Raw genomic sequence first — 22,214 nt, 5'->3', positions numbered from 1 at the left:
TAAAAGCAGAACCCCCAGCTCTTGCCATCTACCTCTCTCTCTCTCTCTTTCTTTCTTACCTTCTATCTCACCCCCATGCCCTTGCCCACAACCTCACTGTGTGACCCCAGGTATACCATGTAATTTTCAGGACTTGTAAGTAATAAACCTGTCTCTTTCAATGTTTCCTGATGGTTATTACTGAAGGCAATAATAAGAACCACAAGGGTCAGTCCAGTCACAGACATTGGTTATTGATAGGCTGAGACTGGCATAAAATAGACATTTTTACATTTTGTTGATAGAACTGCCTAGGCCACAAATACCAGATTTACTCTAAAACTAAACAGTTGTTCAGTGTGGAACAGCCCAAGATGGCTAACTTTGAGGATCAAATGTTGGTTAGGAAGGATATTGGTTAGGAAGGAAGGAAAACTCATTTTTATGCCCTTTTTCACACCCCCAAGTTAATTTAATAAAACGTTTAATGATGCCAGACTCCTATCTAAAAAATAAAATTTTCTCATAGAAGTGGTAGCAAATGTGTTTGTCCCAAATAAATTAGAATAAGGAATCAATTCATAGCTAAGATAAAAAGGGATACAAAATCATGCCATGATTATGGAGTGCAGTGAACTGGAAAGTAGCAGAGCTTTAGACCCAAGACACAAAATTGGAAAGAAACAAATTACTCTGAATCGAAAAGCACAGATAAAGCTTTGAAGACAGAGAAAATCCTGTGATTAGGTATTAAGGGTCCATGTGAAAAATAATTATTACAATTATTTTGTTGTTTATTCTAAATGTATGTATAGAAAGAAAATTATTACATTCACTGGTTTTAAAGTTTCACTGGTTTCACTGAAAATTTTCTGGAATTGTCATTAGCAATTAGTGGTGATCAAAATAAATATTTACCAAACTATCAACAGCTCAGGAGGTTAGACTGTCATTAGTAGTATTTGGTCAAATAATGTGAAATACTTCATAACAGAGTCCTCTGTTGAACCTTTTCAACACATCAGCACATTAAAATCTGCTGTAATTATACCTATTTGTCTTAACATTATTTGGACATTTTTTGACATTCACTCTTTAGCATTCAGTAGACCAATGTTTACTGAATATCAATAATAGTAAAAGATAAATAAGAGTAGTTGATACATCAAAAGATAAATAAGAATGAAAACTTACAGGAAGAATAAAAGCAGAAAACAAGAAACAAGATGACACACAGCTAAGTGACATATGCATCAAAGAATAAATCTCAAAAGAAATTAAAAGATATTTTGAACTAAATGAAAATTAAACACAATTTAATGAAAATTTGTAAGGTACAGCAAAAGCAGTTGTTTTTTTTTTAACATCTTTATTGGAGTATAATTGCTTTACAATGCTGTGTTAGTTTCTGCTGTATAACAAAGTGACTCGGCTATACGTATACATGTATCCCCATATCTCCTCCCTCTTGCTAAAAGCAGTTTTTAGAGGAAAATTTATAGCATTTGAGTATGTTTTAGAAAAAAAGGAAATATCTAAAATCAAAATCTACATTTTTATCTTAAAAAACTAGAGAAAGAACAACAGATTAAGTCCAAAGTAAGTAGAAAAGAAATAATAAGATTTGGCATTGAAATCAATAAAATTGGAAACAGGAAATCAATAGAGAAAAATCAGTGAAACCAAAGGCTATTTTTGGAAAGATAAATAAAATGACTAAGCCTAAAACCAGACTAAGAGAGAGAGAGAACACACTATTAATACCAGAAATGAAAGAGGAGACATTACTAAAGATACCAAGAACATTAAAAGTATGATAAAAGAATATTGCGAACAACTCTGTCTACAAATTTGATAACAGATGAAAACAGACCAATTCCTTGAAAGATGCATTTTGCCAAACTCACAGAAGAAGAAATAGACAATCTGTATAGGCTTTTAACTATTAAAGAAATAGAATGAATAGTAAATAAATCAATAATAAATAAATAAATCTCTTTCCAAAAGAGAAAGCACCAGGCCCAGATGGATTCACTGGTGAATTCTACCAAACATTTAAGGAAGAAATTATACCAATTCTCTACAATCTCTTTCAGTGGATAGAAGCAGAGGTAATACTTCCTAACTCAATCTATGTGGCCTGCATTACCCCAGTACTAAAACCAGGCAAAGCTATTACAAGAAAACTATAGTCCAATATCTCTCATGAGCAGATGAGATACAAAAATCCCCAACAAAATATTAGCAAATCAAATTCAACAACATATAAAAAGAATTATACACCAGGTACACAAGGCTGATTCAATATTTGAAAATTAACTCATGTAATCCGTATCAGCAAGCTCAAGAAGAAAAATTACATGATCATATCTATATATTGTATAGAGTCAGTCTCAGCCTATCTATAATGATGATATAGGCTAGGAAAGCCTGAAGCACTCACCTGGGCCCATATTAGCTGTGGTGAGCGTCCACAAACATTTCCCCAATCAGAGCCAATGTAGTGGCTGGACCAATGCTTACAGTTCTTATAATTGCAAGATGCACCTCAGGAATAACATCAGAGAACTTTGAAAAGAATTTATTACCTAAAAATTCTGTATGGCACAGAACACATCCAAGGACCACACAGTGAGGTCATGATTAGAGCAAGGGTGAGGGTGGACCATCTGCCTTTATTGGGTTCAGAGAGTAGGGAAACTAGGGTTTTGCCAAGTTACTGTTTATTGGAAAATTAAAACATAAGAGCAGGAATTAGAGTGCAGGAAGAGAAAAGTGGAGTCACTCAAATGGTCAGGAATCTAGGTCACCCAGGACTTTTTATGAGGAAACTTCATGGGTGGGGCAGCCTGGTTTCTTACCTCACTGTTTTACTAGTAGCTGTGTCATACAGCTGGCAATATGTTTGTTTAAGATGGATGTCTTTGAAACGGATGCCTCATCAATCAAAAGCTTAATGTCAGGCATAGAAAAAGCATTTGACAAAATCCAACACCCATTCATAATACAAACTCTCAAGAAACTGGAAAAAGTGAAGAACTCCCTCAACTTAATAAAGAATGCTTTCAAAAATCTACAGCTAACATTATTTTTTAATGGTAAGAAACAAGAATCCTTCCTACTAAGATCAGGAACAAACCAAAAATGTCTTCTCTCACCATTCTTTTTCAATATCATACTGAAAGTTCCAGTTAATTCAATAAGGCAAGAAAAGGAAATAAAAGATAGATAAATTGTGAAGAAATAAAACTGTCTTTGTTCACAGATAACATGATAATCTCTGTAGAAAATCTGAAACAATCTACAGAAAAAAAAACCTGGAACTATTAAATGATATCAAGAGTGTAGGATACAGGGTCAACATACAAAAATAAATTTCTTTCCTCTATACCAGAAATAAACAAGTCAAATTTGAAATTAAAAACACAATACCATTAAACTTAGCACAAACATAAAATACTTAGGTATAAATCTAACAAAATATGCACAAGATCTATATGAGGAAAACTACAAAACTCTGGTGAACAAAATCAAAGAACTAAATAAATGGAGAGATGTTCCATGTTCATAGATAGAAAGATATAATATTATCAAGATGTCAATTCTTCATAACTTGATCTATAGACTTAAGACAATCTCAATCAAAATCTCAGCAAGTTATTTTGTGAAATAAACAAACTGACTCTAAAGTTTATATGGAAAGGCAAAAGACCCAGAATAGTGAGCAGAATATTGAATTGAAGGAGAAGAGAAACGTTGGCAGATTGTTACTACCCAACTTCAAGATTTACTGTAAAGCTATTGTAATCAAGGCAGTGTGGTATTGGCAAAAAAAAAAAAAAAAAAAGAGAAATAGATCATTGGAACAGAATAGAAAGCCCAGAAATAGACCCATATAAGTGTACTCAACTGATCTTTGCCAAAAGAGCAAAGGTGATACAATAGAACAAAGAAAATCCATGAACACAGGATATCTTTACATTTATTTTTGTTTTTCAATTTTGTTCATCAATGTCTTATAATTTTCAGTGTAGATTTGTTTTGCCTCCTTGCTTAAATTTATTCTTTTTAATTGTTTTTGATGCTACTGTAAATGTGATTGTGTTCTTTATTTAATTTTCAGCAAATTAATTGTTAGTGTATAAAAATGCTACTAATTTTTGTATGTTGATTTTTTATCCTGAAAATTAACTGAATTTATTGATTAGACCTAACAGTTTTTTGGTGGAGTCTTTAGGATTTTTTTATATGTAAAATCCTGTCAACTGCAAATAGAGACAGTTTCACTTCTCTGGTCCAATTCTGATGCATTTTATTTCTTTTTCTTAACTGATTTGCTTGGTTACAACTTCCATACTATGTTGAATAGGAGTAGTGAGAGTGGGCACCCTTGTCTTGTTCCTAGTCTTAGAAAAAAAAGCATTTAATCTTTTACCAGTAAGTATGATGTTAGCTGTGTGCTTGTCATATACGGTCTTTATTATGTTGACGCATATTATTTCTATGTCTAATTTGTTGAGAGTTTTTATCATAAACGGATGTTGAATTTTGTCAAACACTTTTTCTGCATTTATGAAGATGATCATATGATTTTTGTATTTCATTCTATCAATATGATGTATCACATTTATTGATTTATATATGTTGAACAAATTGGCTTCTTTACCTGGGTTTGGGCACAAAACAGATCCCTAGGCTGCAAAGGTTCATTCTTTGAGGACCAAATGAAGAAGAACTGTTCTCTAATTTCCCTGGTCAAGCGGGACCACTGGTTTAGTTCTGCATATGGGCAGAGCCACTGGCTGGGCTCTCTGCTGGAGTGCTGTTGGGTCACACAGTTCCCCTGGTGTCACAGCTCTGGCCACGTTTTCTGGTTACATAGGGCTGAGGGCTGAATTCAGCAGTGGGTGTGGATATTAATTAACTTCCCTTCCTGGGTGGAGACGCAGAAGAGGCTCCAAGGCCAACAAGCCTTGTTGTTTGGGGTCCCGAAGAACTGTGCATCAAGTTCCCTGGCCAGATGGGGACACCATCTTGGCTCTGCAGATGTACAAAGTCACTGGCTGGGATTTCTACTTGAGTGCTGCTGTGGGTAGAAACTCAGTCTGACGAGATCTGGACACCAGTTGTTGTATGTCCCACCCTCTTTCTCCATCACAATCTGATCTCCAGTATTCAAGCCCCACAAAGTTCCCCCCACAATCCCTGTGAGGCAAGACCTGAGTGGGGCCCCTGGGAAGTGCACCACAATGTTGGGGGAGCTGGATGTCTATCTGGGGCTCTTTTCTTCCCACTAGAGAAAGAATAGGCCCAGATGGACCCTCTTGGCGTGGCTCTGTGCCAGCCTGGGGGTAAGGCAGTGTGGCTAGAGGGTGGCCACTCCTCTTACCCTGCTAATACAGTCCTTCTCAGTCTCTTTGGTCAAGGAGTTGCTTCAACCTCACCTCCATATTCTAGAATTTTCACATGGTGTCTCCTCTATGGATAGTTGCTAATTGGTCTTCTTGTGAGGGAGACTGAAGTCAGGATCGACCTATGTTGCCATCTTGATGATGTCACCCTTTAAAAGATAATGTATTCTAAAAATTTATTTTTACTCTAAAGGTATTTTAGTCCAGGCAATAAATAACTGCCCACAGTGGAATAAGTGGAAATAATACTGGTTCTCAAATAATAAGATGAGGCTTCCAGTTCTTAGTCTACCATTTATGAACTGGGACCCCTTGGGAAAGCCATTTAATTCTCCAGTTGTTTTCATGTGTAAGGGAGGGGTGATATTTGCTGGCCTTTCCACAGCCTACTATTGTTCTGCTGACGATGACAATAATGGACACCAAAGGAGTCCAAGAGAATATAAAGACTATTCAGTTTTGTAATGACTATATTTACCAATAAAAACATGTGCTGAACCTTGCTTTCACATGTTTCATTTAATGCTAAAATAATATATTGAATAGTTGGGATAGTAGGACAGGAGAATAGAAGAATGTAATCTATTTTATTAACATGAAACAGGTACATCTTCATGGCCATGTAAAGAATAAGAATAAATAGGTCACTGGGGGTCTATCTTTTCATGTATAAATTTTACCTCTCTTTTCCCAAGAGTCTCTTTGCTCTAGCCTTTGCTGACTTCTGAATAAATATGCAAATGAATAACAGACAATGAATAGTTAACAAGCATTTATAAATAAGCATTTATCCATTACTATATTCATGAATGAACAAGCATTTTTGTCTATGTAGAAAACCTACATAGCAGCATTCTAAACCTAGCAATTTTTTAAATCTATGCTTTTTTCCATTTGTACTTTAATATATTTATTCAATAATTATAAAAGAAATATTGAGTGTCTATAAATTTTCAGGCTGTGAGATATGAAAGATACTGCCAACATTTTCTTCACTTTCTAACTGGGCAAATTTTGCATATGAGACTACCAGAACCAATCCCCATAGAAAACACTAATTACATATAACTCAATCGAAACTGTTTTCAGTATCTATCTAGATGGAAGTTTAAAGAAAAGTACTCATAGAACCTAACAAATACATAAATTTTTATGAATGAATTTATTAATATATATATAAGTGAATGAATACATGAAGGAAGAAAAATGAAAAGGCTCTGTGTAATATTCTTTCTTCTTGAGATAAGAATTTTTTTTTTAATTTAAGGCAGTAAATGATATACTTAATCTTAAGTACTGAAGTATTTTATATACACATTTCTCTTAACAAAACGTGTGCCTAAATTCTGGTTAGTAACTGATGAATTGGGGAATTGACTCAGGGATTTAGACATAGTGATGATGAAATAGTCAAATCAATACATCTATCTTAGTATAGCCATAATCAGTGAGAGCATTTAGTTATCTTTATAAGCAATACATCAAAAACACCATTATACTTATTATTTCCAAAATGTGGGTCTTTGAACATATACGCAACATCCACGTATTTTGCTTGATGGCATTAGCTGTAATAGTCATCTATCATGCAGAGAAATAGCACTGGTGTTGTGTGTAAAACAAAATATGGAGCAGCTGCTTCAACAGATCTCTTACTTGTCAAATACGGCAGTCCATGTATAGAAGAGCCAAATTCCAACCGAAAGCACAGGCCAAGAATATAAGCTTAAAATACAGAATTACATTAGATACAAGAGGGAATCTTTAGCTGGGAATGCCAACTCTACAACTCCACAACTTCTGTTAGTAAATATACACGGACACAATATTTTTACTCGTTTCCTTTGAGAATATTACTTATTTGAAATCTTGGAGCCTGTTATATATATATAACACTATACTACATAATTTGTAAATTGCTATTTGAACTGGTCTTATAGATTTAAATATTCTCTTTCTCATTCCCAAATCTCAGCAAATGTATACAGATTGGCAAATTCATTGTATCTGAGTTTGAAACTGCAGTAAATCCTTACTCTTGTATAATTTACTAATATGTAATGTTAGGTGATTAAGCAAGTGTACTTTGGGATTCTCCTTAAACAATAAGTACTTGAAAAGAAAATTATCAGAGTTAATTCCAAACTGCTACTGAAAGGAGCTCTTTTAATATATATATAAAATCATATAGTATATATAGGATAATATATAGGAAGGGTGTATATATGGAAGGCACTCTTTTACATTATATATTATGTTATTATATAATTAGATATTACAATTCAATTATATATAACATATTACATTATATATGTATATTACATTATATATATAATATAATCCCCACTTACGGTTCAGATTTAATTTCTTGTATTTGTCTTTTAGTTATTATTGATACCTTGATTAGTTGCATAGACCTATGACAATTATGCTTTTTTTTTTTTTTGCAATTGGTAGGTTTATAAGATTTATAAGATCTAGTGTGTAGAACAGACCTTTTTCTCTAACTGTTGGATCTTGGTCATGTTGTCAAGACTAAGAAGGATCTAAGATTTTGTTCTCCTTGCAAGCTAACAAGTTAGTCTAGCTATCTTCCATGGTTGCTTGCTATATAAACGTACCTGGAAATCTAGTTTGGAATAAAAGCTATGGAGGCCTCTTCTCACACGATGTACAAAAATATTAGGCCCATGAAGAATTATCTTCCAACACACAGCCTTAGTCTTCTGTATGCTAGAGTTTAATCCACTTACTTATTTAGGACATTTGGACTAGGTATTTGTATCCATCAGCTAAGGCTGCAGTGATATGTAGCAACAATTATTTGAAACTCAGTGTCTTAAAATATCAATGTCTTAAAATAGCAAGAAGGATGTATTTCTTGGTCCTGTGTCTACTGCTGCACTTTGGCTGATCTAGGCTGCTTCAGGCTGTTGAGTCAGCTGAGCTTGCCCAGGTTTTTGTTAAATTCTGTGTATGGATCTGAGTCCCAGGCTGAAGTAGCAGCAATCGCCAGGAGGATGTTTGTCTCATAACTGATGGCCAGAACCCAAACAGTAGCCAAATCCCTTGAGTGCACTTTGATGCTTTGCTTACATAATGTTCTCTCTCATTCTGTTATCCAAAGCAAGTTTTTAAAAGTGTTTTCTAAACATCAGTGACCATAATTTGACTTTTCATTTGCTGAATATCCATGGCAAAAATAGAAATACTCAGACAAAGTTTGATCACACTTGCTGACAGCCTGATTTAAGGGCCAGTCATGCTCAGAGTAATATATTAAAAGACAATGCAGTAATATTTCAGTCTCTCTCTGTTCATAAAGAGGTAATATGTTCACAAAGCCAGTACATAAAACATGTTCATAATTGCTCCACAATATCTTGAAAAGCATCACATACATTTTGTTACTATACAGAACTGGAGAAAAATAATAACAAGAATAGCAACTAAATTATGCATGATTTTCCAGTTTTAAAATATTGTTTATGTCTATTTTTTCACAGGATGCCCCAAGCAACAATGTAGATGGGAAAATTTACAATAGCCCTCATTTTCCAGTGAGGATACTAAGGTTTCAGAGGTTAAGTTGTTTACCACGACCAACCTGTGCAAACCTGGGGCTCAACTGCTTATCTTCAGAACCATGCTGAGTAATTAACATTAAAATTTAGCATCATGTCACTAATTAAAACTTTTGTCTTATATTAAAACAATATATTTAACTTTAAGACACTTTGTTGATCCAGTTCCTTGGGTTTAGAATTAGTATTCCTTTTTAAAAATCTGTAATTCAGAATGCATCATCATTTTTTACTGACCTTAAGCTGATTTATTAGTGTTTTATATAAGTCAAATTACTTTCATATACATTTTATCTTAATTTAATTTTCATTGTCACTGTTCACTATATATATTTATTTATTTTAATGTGGCATTAAATCTCTTTGTAAATTAAATCTGAGATGTGTTCACAAAGAGAGATTGTATAACAATCTGAACTTCAGAAAAGTCCTTGCAATTGGATTTTAAACTCTGTGATAACATCAATTGCTTTTAGCTTAGCCTTGCCTTCAATCTTCCGGAATCCATAACATCCTGCCACGCACGAGCATCTTAAACTTCAGCCCTGTTTTTGGTCATAGCACATCACAAAACAGTAATTTATTCAGTGAAGCCTCGTGCAGCAGAGCTTTTAAATGTATGCAGGATTTGTGAAATACAGCATAAATGCATATACATTTATCTGTGTATGTATAATTCAAATTATATTACAGAATAGTTTTCTCTCAATGAAAGGTGGAAAACACTACATAGTTCTTCAAGTGAACTTCAATTTTCTTCTAAATGTTCATTGTGTGCTTTAACCTGCCTCTTTTTTTTTTTTTTTTTTGATGTGTATGGCAAGGGAGTCTACAGCTGTGGTCCAACCTTTAGTCTTCTATGCTTTACATTTAAAGTGCTTCATTAGGTTTGAAGATTTTCCACTAAGTTTTGTTAAACTCATTAAGCTGAGAGACTAAGTGCCACTTTACATGCAAAGAACAAAAGACTCAGAGAAACTTCACTGCGAGACCAAAAAGCCTATTATCGTTACTCTCTGTGTAATAGCTTCAGATTCTTTTGATAGTGAAACAGAAATTAAAATCACAAATGCAGAGTCTACTAAATAATTTGTCAATAATTTTTTTGATCGATTTGGCCAAGTACGTTTATATTTGGACCATTTCCACAGGTGAACAAGTTGGAGCCGTTCTGCACATGCTTTTATATATATATTTTAAGGCATATCATTGCGATATTTAAAAATAATTTTCAATCTCTTGTGTTTGTACATAATAGTTTTCCCAACCATCAAAAAAAATTTTAGATACTGTAAGTACAGTCAATTTTGTAATCTTTGAGATAGTGGAGGTGAAAAAATTTTTTCTTACATCTTAGCTTACGCAAATGGTCCTTTTTGACGTGTGACTTTGTTCAATGCATCTCTTTGAAGGATTGAATCGATCTTCATGAGCTAAAGTAATATATTATGTAATATAATTTTACAATGGAGAACACATGCTGGGATTATTTTTAAAAAGAGAAAAAAATTTGTTGGCCTCTTACTTTCTACAAATCAGCCTATAAACTGCTAAATTAATGAGACAGCCTAACTCAAGTTTTATAGGAACACCTTGGTGGATAAGATAAAATCCTATAAGCAGAATGTTCAATCCTCTGGAGGAAATCACAGAAGAGCATAATCTTGCAGAATCACTTAACTAGAAGTTTCTTAAAGATTTAGAAGACTTAGTTGAGTAAATTTGGCATTGGAAATATTGAACCTACAAGCAAGAACCTATGATAATAAGGTACAGATTTTATAAACTGGGGTATGATAACAAGAAGCCAGGAACTATCAAGACCGGTATTCACTTTTATCTATAACTCAGAAGGTCAATTCTGAGTTAGAGTTCAACCAGTATTTGGCAATTAATAAATTAATGAAACAAATATGGAGAAACCTCAGATGTGTTGATGTTTCTTGGTCTTTGTTCTATCTGACTTTACTTAATGCAGTAAAACATGTAAATTTATAAGAAATATATTTTCAGTCATTGAGACAGCAAAGGAAAATAGATAAACTCTTCTATGAAAACCATCCATCTTTTATGCTATTTGTGACTGAAGTCAAAAGATTACTTGCTGAAATACAAGAAATCTCTTGTAAAAAAAAATCTAGCAACTTTTAAGAAAATATTAATCAAATATTCATTGAACATTTATTTTAACTTGAATTCTACAGTAAGTAATATGAAGGCACAAAATATTTATATGATAAGGTAGTTCCAATTCTTAGTAAATTTAAATTATATTTGGGGAAAAGAAACATGCAATAATACTTTTTCTTCTGTCATACCCCCATTTTCCTGTACTCATTATGATACTTCTCTAAATTCTTCAAATAATTACAATTTATATATATTAATATATATTTATTTATATAAATATAAAAATATAAATTAAGGGGGGATATATATATATATACATATATCCACATATAGGTATATATATAGATATACATTTGATTCCACTTCTATTTATCCTAGCCCCTTTGAGTAGAGTCAATCTTTCTTGGAAGCAGCAAGGTGGCAATTAAGGCAGAAAGATCCCCAAATTTGTTAAACAACTAGGCTTATTACCAAAACCCTCCACATTAATGGAATGAGATCTACAGTCTGTCTCCCCAATCTGGATTACTTCCTATCCCACCAGCTAGAACAGCTACAGTAACCCAGGAGGCTTTACCTTCTATTATTATATATCTTCACTTTGTGATCTTATTCTTTGAGCACTATTCAAATATCTCCTAAATTCCTCTACAGACATTTCCCCAGCAAGATCACCTCCACTTTTAGCTACTACTTGCTTCATTTGTATGTTTTTTGTTTGTTTTAATTAATTAATTAATTTATTTATTTATTTTTGGCTGTGTTGGGTCTTCGTTTCTGTGCGAGGGCTTTCTCTAGTTGCGGTGAGCAGGGGCCACTCTTCATTGCAGTGCGTGGGCCTCTCACTATCGCGGCCTCTCTTGTTGCGGATCACAGGCTCCAGACGCGCAGGCTCAGTAGTTGTGGCTCACGGGCCCAGTTGCTCTGCGGCATGTGGGATCTTCCCAGACCACGGCTCGAACCCGTGTCCCCTGCATTGGCAGGCAGATTCTCAACCACTGTGCCACCAAGGAAGCCCCCTGTATGTTCTTTTTTAAAATTATATTTTGTTAATGTCAGAGAGGTACCCTGGACCTGGACGTCCAGGAGTGCTGCCTGCACAGTTTGGTCTCATTTGGACACTTTGTGCCATTTAGATGGATTCCAACTCATAGTTCACCTCATTCATCCACTGGAGCTATGTAAATACTGTGCATATTCTCCTTATCCTACCCACTTCTTCTAATATCTCCTCTGAATTCAGTGATGTTATGCTTCCTTTTTTTGCTAGCTAAATCTAAAACATATTCCTGTGGATTATGACAAGTACTAACTCCATGCTTATTTCTAAAATTTGCATCTCCCTATAAAAAGTAACCTAACTTTGTCTTTTTCAAATCTTTTTATTTTAAACAGTGGTAGTTATCATTCCTCTGCGACTTTAATTTTGGGGAAGAAAAGTATACATGAGATACATGAGCTCAGAAAAAGACCAGATTAAATATTTTAATGATCTTATTGTGATAAAGTGACACGGTTGGTGTGCCTGGCTAATGTTGACCCAGAGGACCCATTTTCTTCTGAGCAAAAGAACCCTAGATGTTTTTGTTCAGTCCTGGATTGTCAGACTTTGGAGTGCCTCTGGGATTATGACCCAATTCTGAGTTCAAACTGTTTGGACATACCAGTAGAGTCTGGGAAATGCAATATACTGGCAAGAAAACTCCTTTGGAAGAAAATATGTATTGTAATAGGAAAACCTGAAATGAAGTTTGAATCTTACTTAACTTTTTGTCTGCAAAAAGAACTATTAAAAAACACTCAGGAGCTAGCAGATAAAAAAGTTAGAAGCAGAATGACATTGTTTCATTAGCTATAAATCCCATAAAATATTGTCACAATGTAATATATGTTTATCTTACCTTAAATGCTTAATAAATTTTAGAATGTATATATTTATAATATGTCTCTATTTTCTACTTAGATAACTATAGTTTGTCCCACTTTTACATTCTCAAAACTTTTACATTAACTATTTCCAAAAAAGTAGGATACAACTTATTCTCCATTCCATATCCATACGTTTTTCAAAGAATCGAATGCATAAAAAAGAACAAATTAATTTCCTTTATGTCCCTTGCATTTTTTTAAGGAATTCTACATAGAAAACTTTGAATTTGTAAATAAGTAAGTTAAAACAACCAAAAATATTTTCTAGTTATCTATCATATAAATAAATTATTTGGATTGAATTAAAGCATAACAACAATTTCATAGCTGACGTATGACTTATGCACTAGGTATATATAGCAATATGTCGTATCTATCTACAGATTATTAATAAAAAATTTGTGGACAAGATGACTAAGCAAATGTAAGAAGTCCCACCTCTCTCTCCAAATATGTATACAGAAATGCTAAATATAATCAATAAGTATACTTTTGAAAGTTTTAATTCAATAAAATTTTCTGGATATCAAAAATTAATAGCTATACACCACAGAGTGATTATCAGTTGTCATGATTTATCTGATGGGGACAAAGATCAGATACACTCTTGTATGACTGTAGTGAAAACACCATCATGGAAACTGCAGTTTAGGTAACAGGACTGGAGCTGAGGTGAAATATTTGGGATGGACCAGAAGGCATCTATCACACCCAGGAAAGAAAACTCAAAAATATCTGCCTATTGTCTTAGCATCATTTCTGAGGTTAGTCTGTGTGTAGAAATGGAGTTACCTGTGAGAAATTACAGCTCCAGCCTCAAAAAGTTGAGTTACAGGGGACAATTAATATAATCACAGAGGTGCAAAAGTACAAAAAGAAAAATTGGACAATCAAGGAAAAAGATAATAGAGCAAAATAAAAGACATAAACAATGCTTATATTTAAAATATGACATCAGGATGAAAAAATAGATCACAAAATAAGAAAGTGAAAATACAGAAATGGTATTGACGGATATTAAATGATCAATATAGAATTGAAAAAACTATTAAAATAAAAAAATACAATATATTTTTAAAACTTTAAGATAGGTAGGTAATTCAGAGGGTAAAAAATTGTATAAACCTTCAAATATTTAACTTTATTTAAAACATTAAATTTGTAGTCACTCATATATTCATCTACTTATTCATCATTCATTTATTCCTCCACATATACAATACAAACATTTACATAGTTATTAACAGTTTTGGCTAGCATTAACAAATTATACTTTTCTTCTGACAAATATAAAAACAGAAATATAAAAACTTAAAAATATAAAAAGTAAGCTATGGTATTAAATGCAGTATATATTCCACACATCTTTTAATATTTTTTTCCAAAATCTATTTTTCCTTATAATGAAATATATTATTGATCTGAATAATGTATTTTTATATAATGTGAGGAAAAAGTCAAATTTTGTTTTAGTCCAGGTGCATAGCTAATTTTGACACCCACAATTTTTTTTAAAGAAACATAGTTTTCTCATTGAAATTTTAAAAAAATTTGTTACGTATCAAACTCAGAAATATACTCAGGAACTTAGAATGGCTCTCTAAGAACAATAAAAAATTCAGAAGATAAAGTAAAATATAGACATATTTGAATTTATACATATTTTTAAACATTATGCAGAAATTCAAAAAATAAACAAATGCAAATCAAAATGATTGGGAAGCTTTTTAAAACATGTATTAAAGATAAAGAATTCTTCTACAACATATAGAAATTATTTCTACCAGAGCGCGAGTTGGATCAACACTGTTGGCAGGTCGTGGGGGGGATTCACAGTGACCTCTCTGCTAACTCTTTTGGGGGTTTCCAGTTAGTGCTGCTGACTGGAGTGAGAGCCGCCCACTGGTTCCTGGAGGGCACCCACCAAAGGACACAGGACAGGAAGCCCAGGATGGGAAGTGCAACTCAGGGTGAAGGCCAGGGAGAAGCAGCTGCTCTGCAGTGGCCAGAAAAGGTCCAGATGCTGAGACGGAGTCGATCCTGTTACGTGCGGGCGTTCCACTCTGTCTCTGCCAGGCACTCTCTGACTAGGGCCCGGGCATGGTTGATGCCTCTCTTCAGGCGCTCCATGGCGCTCTTGCTGCCAGCATAGGTGGGCCGGATCTCTTTGCCCATCTCCTCTATGACCGACAGCAGGTCGGTGTAAGTGCTCTGGGAGCCCTGGGCACCAGGTGGTTTCATTGCCTGCACATAGCCCATGGAGGGCGGTCCAAAGTCGTTAAACAGTGGTCTGAAAGGGGCAGCAGCTCCTGGCACCGAGCCCGACGGCGATGGGACACTTCCGGCTATAGGGACCGGGGTGCAGGGCCCAGGGGTGCTGCTGGGGGCGATGGGTTTGTAGGACATCCCCAACTCCTGGGTGCGGCAGACGCCGGCCGGCCGCTCCTCCTGGGTTGGCTGCCTGGCCAGTCAGCCGCGCTCTGAATTTTTAAGGAAAGATAATATGTAAAGAAAAGTGGACCAAGGAGATTTGACTAGAAAACTCACAAACTAAGCATTGCAGCACACACATTTAAAGGTGCTTTCAACATCTATACTTGTAAGGAAATTTCAATATAATTTAAAATTAAAAGTCCACATATAGAAAAGCCAAGAAATTTTAGTTCTGGAGCTCTATATGAGAAAGTAAAATATACCATTACCATAATTCAAGGATGATATATACAAGATTTAGAAAAAGATCAATTAAACCTATTGAAAATATTGAAAAAATCTTTGTCTAGTAAATGGTAAGAATTTTCATGTTACATTGTTTTTTGAGAAAAACTAAGCACTGTATGGAATGATTCAACATTTGTAAAATAGAAAAGGGAACAATCCCTCATTTGTAAGTGTGTGTGCACACACGTGTGCATATGTTTATGAGCTTGAGGGTATTGCTACTTTGAGGTGATAGAAGATGGAGAAGAAGAAGATTAGCAAAGGAGAAGAAGAAAAAAGGTATCAGAATTGGAAAGGAAGAAGTAAAATTGTCTCTATTTATAGATGACATGATTTTATATAGAGAAGCTGGATTAATTTTTAACTGAAAACAATATCAAACTATGTTTTAAGTAATGCATACACATTGAATATGTGTATGGCAAGGATTACAAGTCGAGATAGATAAAAATGTTTGAGGTCTATACAAAGCTAGTTTTGGACTTTCATCATATTATTATAGTGTCTACAATAAGCTATTACTTTAAAAAAAGTTATATTACTTTTTATCTTATGCATATTGCACATATTCAAACATCATGTTAACTGAAGAGGTCCATTAAATAGAGCTATAAAAGTTATCTCACAGGGTTTATTAGCCTTTCAAGTGCAGCCTAATCCCAACTATTAGTCACTTTGGAAAAATAATTCCATTGTTTTCCCATACTAATAAAGATGTTCATTCAAGTTGTCAGCTAGGATAGATATAAGAAATCAATTTTAGCTATGAAATTACAGTTTCACCTGGCAGTGGTCTAGGAATATCACTTACTTCATTTCTCATTCTGAGATATCTACAAGATATAACTTGGCATTTGAAATGCTATAAAATACGTGTATCAAGGAAATACTGGAACTTAGATTTTATCAGAAAACCTAGATTTCAGATATGTTTCTGTTTCCTCAGTAATGTATAATTACTCATTTCAATTAACTGGTTTTGAACCCAATCAACACATCAACAAAATTCATTGATCACATTAAATTATTAAGTTAGCTCCCAGCTCTATAAAGATATAGTTTCTTTAACATTTATGCTTTTAATGAATTTCAATTTTTCATTTATAAAATAACAGCCACTATTTTAAAAGTTTTTGTATAAATTTCACTGAGTGTGAGAAATGCATTGATATCGTATTTCTGGGAACCAGTTTTTCCCCATATATCTGAAAAGTCATTAATATATTCATGCCTTTTGATCTTGCTATTCTATTTCTAGAAACTTATTCTAAGGAACTAATTAGAAACACACTCTGCACCCCTGTTGCTGCGCTCTCCTCCGTGGCTCCGAAGCTTCCCCCTTGCCCAACCCCCGTTCCCACCAGTGAAGGGGCTTCCTAGTGTGTGGAAACTTTTCCTCCTTCACAGCTCCCTCCCAGAGGTGCAGATCCTGTCCCTATTCTTTTGTCTTTGTTTTTTCTTTTTTCTTTTGCCCTACCCATATATGTGGGGAGTTTCTTGCCTTTTGGGAAGTCTGAGGTCTTCTGCCAGCGTTCAGTAAGTGTTCTGTAGGAGTTGTTCCACGTGTAGATGTATTTTTGATGTATTTGTTGGGAGGAAGGTGTTCTCCACCTCTCACTCTTCTGCCATCTTGAAGGTCTCCTTGAGATTATGCTCATTTTTAAGATTATCATTAAAAAGAAATAATTATTAAAACCTATTTTTAGACAGAAATTATCTTCAAGTATATTTACATGAACTCACCACAGATTTGTACAAATTTTAATTTGAGAAACACTGATGTATAGAAAATTACCTTGTTCAGGAAATAACTGTCCAGATAGATTTGTGTTTCCTTTTCCATTGTGTACAGTTATTGCTGGGAATAGGCCATTCAGCCAAGGACTCTGTATTCCAAGTGCCCTTGTGATTAGATGCTATTATGTTTCTCACCAAATAAGTATTAGTAGAAATGATGTTACTGTGTAGCAGAGAATTTACCTTTGCTCAAAGAAAGGTCTTTGCCCTTGGCTCCTAAGATATAATTGCTAAACCCTTGGGATGCCCTACCTTATAAATGTTCCTCTGTTTACCTGAGGGCTTCAGGCCATGCCAGATAGTCTAACTATGTGATTTAGCATGAGGTCTTTAGTTCACATTACATGAGCTTGACCACTGGAGGTGGAAAGGTGGTTGGGACTGAGGTCAACCATGTAGGCAGTCAACCAGGTCTTGTGATATGCTCCAATAAAAACTGTAGACACTAAGGCTTGGGTGAGCTACCATGGTGGCATATTGTCACACATCCTTGCTGGGAAGTTAGCATTGTCCATGACTCCACTGGAAGAGGACAAACAGAAGCTCCACACATGGAACTTTTCTAGACTCTGCCCGGTAGTGTCTTCCCTTGACTATATTTAATCTCTATCCTTTCCCTGTAGTAAATCATAACTGTGAATGTAAAAGCTTTCAATGAGTTCTATGAATCCTTCTAGCAAATTACTGACTCTGAGGATAATCTGAGGGCTGCAAAACTCTTCAGGTGTTGTCAGAAGTGAGGGTGTTTTAGTGGACTATTCCCTAACCTCACTGTCAATTTCTGGCTAACGTGTATAAGAAATGTGTGTACCTTCTCTAAGCTTATAGCCTGTTCACAAACTTGATCCAAAGTATTTCTGACCCTAAGGGCAGATAGATCTTTAAGATGAAAGGAGTCTGGTCCATGAACCAGGCTTGTGGACAATTAGTGGGAATGCTGCCCACTGACCAGGAACATCCAAATGACATTGTTTCATGAGCAAAAAGTGAACTTCTATTTATTTAATTGAAATTATTGCCAATATTATAACAGTATTGGCATAACTAATATACTCCTTATCAAGGTTTTAATATTTCTTTGATTGAGACACGTTCTTTGAAAAAATGACATAAGTTTAAACAAAAAATAAACAAACTTGTTGCAGACATATCAAATAGTGTCTGTTACTATAATATGTTGACTTTGGAATCCATATTTTCTTGACTCTTTATGTCCGGAGTTCTGGTAGATGCATTTAGGGGTATTTTGGGTAGCAAAAATATTTTACTAGTAGTGACTATTCTCACTCAAGTGAAAACTATACCTTTCTTATCACTTATTTCTTTCAATTATAAATATACCTCCACATTAAGTTATAATATGAATGAGCAAAAATTATCTCTACATCCTCTATAAATTATTTTAAAAGAACATAATATTTTGAAATTTGTTTAAAGACACCAAACCAAAAAAAAAAAAAAAATTTAAAGACATTAAAATTGTCTGTCCACAACTTGGAATTTAATTCTACTTCATTGTTTCATTATTTCACCCAGTATCAATTGCCACTTAATTTACCCTAACTCTGTTTTCCTCTTATTCCTATTAGAATTTCCTTTGAAGTTTCCTGGCCATTGAAGTGCAGCCCCAGGTTTTGGCCTCTATGTAGCCAGTAGTGTTTCAGATGTCAATACAACAGGCTGTGAAACAGAGTTTCATTAGCCTGAAAAAGGTGATTTATTAGCTTGCCTTCTAGCAAGTTTGAACATTCAATAGCTGCTAAAAATCTGCAAATAAAATAATACCACTCTCTACACTGAACCTTTAAATATTTTTTTTAACTCAATATTTTCAAAAAGTAGCTTCCTCACACAATGTTTCAAGCTTTTATATTAATTATTGACTATTAGAAGATGATAAATAGATAATAAGAGGAATTCTTTTATATCTGTAGTTAGAATTATGAATATGTTTTGGTCTTATTGGTTTATTTAAAAATCAATTCAAAATCGTCAATAGATGTCCATTCACTTGATGGTTTAACATTTTGCTAGGCTTAAGAAATAATAAGCAATATATATCAAATGAAAATGGGCAATCTACTTTCTGTGGTTCCCTTTTACAGTCGAGTTATTTAATAGGAATTTAGAAAAGTGAACTTAGGAAACACAGAAAACTTCCTAAGCAAGTAACATAAAAATGTTTTTTATTTCCACATCTCATTTAAATATGACATACAATCCTAGTTGAGAATTTCAGGTTTTCACTAGATTTTGTGAAGACAGAGGCACTATATCTATCTATCTATCTATCTATCTATCTATCTATCTATCTATCATCTATCATCTATCTATCTATATGATCTGAAAACAAATTCAAACTTTTTGGATCAATTCTTTTGAAAATATACTGTCATGAAAGTTTATTCATTTAGAAATTCTTGCCCATACTGATATTGCACCAAATTATTGATGTGTACCCTATAAAATTTTGACTAGGGAGAAATATGATTCAAACCCTTTTAAAATTCTTTTTGTTTCCTTGTAACTTTTCTCTCTTACAATGTTTGTTCATGTCAATGAGAAAGGATGGTCTGAAGCTTTTTACATTCATAGCCAAGTCAAGAATCACCTAAAATACACTTTAATAATAATACGATCCTCCCAAATCCAACCCTGCCTTTTTTAAAATTAATTTTTATAGGAGTATAGTTGATTTACAATGTTGTGTTAGTTTCTGCTGTACAGCAAAGTGAATCAGTTATACATATACATATACCCACTCTTTTTTAGATTCTACTCCCATATAGGTCATTACAGAGTACTGAGTAGAGCTCCCTGTGCTATACAGTAGGTTTTTATTAGTTATCTGTTTTATATATAGTAGTGTGTATATGTCAATCCCAATCTCCCAATGCATTGGGGCCATCCCTGCCTTTTAATAACATTGATTCTGGATCAACACTTCCATCCTCGTCAGGGTCACTCACGTACCCATATGTGTCCACATATTGTAGTGATTCCCTTGAGACTCCTATTTTTACTATTTTTCATTTCAAAAACTTGTTACTGTATGTAGTTAAACCAGCAATGTTTGTGTTTACCGTCTCATCACCACAATTCTCTTGATTTCCGTTCCTTCATGTACCCTCATTCTTTCCACTAGTTCCTTATCTTGGTATATGCATGTGACTGTGTGCTTTCCAGTCTAAAGTACAACTTTACAATAGCAATTTTACCACCACTCCTCTTCTACATATGGGATCCATTCCACTGCTTCCTAAGGAGCTCTTAGGAGCTAAACTTTCCTCTTTGTACTTTACTTTCAGTATTTTCCCAAAAGGCTGAGAGGCAGGGGGGATGTACCAAGGAAGCCAAAAACCAGGAAAGGCATTAACATTGGTACAAAGTGGAGGTAGCAGTAATAGGAGTTGACTTATGTTGGAAGATGTGCAGATACTCATGTATGTTTTATTCCATGTCTTGCTCCAGTTCTGCATTTCTCAGGAATGTATTTCAAAATATCTGCATATGTTATTGAATACCTCTGACAAAATATGTAAAGATATCAGAAGGCCAATATAGACTGACCCTTAGCCCAGATAACATAACCAAACTTTTTAAAAAGTTATTATGCTTTCTGACCTTTACTTTCTCATCATCCATCCTCTCCTCCAATAATGAAGAGTTCCATCAGATGATTTCATTGACTTTCTATAGCTAAGATGATTAAGAATGACAATCTTTGTCCTAGCTGCTACCCACAGTCTGTGACTCTACTGAGAATCCTCTCCTTTTACCTATCAGCTTGTAGGAAGAAACCAGGTTTTTCTATTTTTTTAAATTATTTGTTACCACTTCTTTGTTTCCTCTGTCAGCTTCTCTTCTTATATTTATTTGTTCAGAGTTCCATCTGTGATACATTTCTGATGATTCATACTTGTTCTATAATATTTTGTCCATGCCTCTGGCTCTATACTACTGATATATGTGTGACTATATTTCCAACTCAGGTTGAGCTAAAAATGTATACATCAAGATACCCCTTAGATAATTTCACCTGAAAGTTTCCTCAAAGCTTAACTTCAATATGCCTAAAATTAAACTCCTTATCCTTTTTGCCAAATTTGCTTTTACTGCCATATTGCCTATCCTGTTGATGATGTATACCACTTTGATCAGATATCCATGGGCATTATGCTAAATGAGATAAGCCAGTTACAAAAGGACAAATACTGTATAATTCCACTCATATAAAGAAGCTAATGTAGTCAAATCATAGAAAAGAAAGGGCTGGTGGTAGGGGGAGAGGGGGAATTAATGTTTAATTAGTATAGTTTTAGTTTTGCAAGGTGAAAAACTTCCAGAGATGTGTTGCACAACAATGTGGATATACTTAACAATATTGAAATATACACTTGAAAATAGTTAAGAGAGTAAATTTAATGTTATATGTATTTTACCACAATAAAAAATTAATAAATGAATAACTGGATAATTTAGAACTAAATGCTTAAAAATAGAAGACACTCCTATTTACACATATATTTTATCTGTCTAGACATATAGAAGTCAGCCTAGAAGCCATAATCCTGACCTTATTTGAACACTTTAATTTGGAATAAGTGTAAGAGATGCTTAGGCACCAGACCTATGTTCATAAATCCCCTTTTCACTTTATAAG

The 22,214-nt window shown here is 34.1% G+C and overlaps 1 pseudogene across 1 annotated transcript; it reads right to left on the bottom strand.

Annotated features, from left to right (window-relative positions):
* Positions 1-6,242: 6,242 nt before the first annotated feature.
* Positions 6,243-19,857, bottom strand: LOC309644472 (cyclin-dependent kinase 2-associated protein 2 pseudogene; annotated as a pseudogene). Its single transcript has one exon. The product of its transcript is annotated as a cyclin-dependent kinase 2-associated protein 2 pseudogene (transcript).
* Between the last annotated feature and the right edge of the window lie 2,357 nt (positions 19,858-22,214).

The sequence above is a fragment of the Balaenoptera physalus genome (genome assembly GCF_965194825.1).
Source record: "Balaenoptera physalus genome assembly, chromosome: 1".
NCBI classification, from domain to species: Eukaryota; Metazoa; Chordata; class Mammalia; order Artiodactyla; family Balaenopteridae; genus Balaenoptera; species Balaenoptera physalus.
This window is presented reverse-complemented; position numbering and strand designations above follow the sequence as displayed.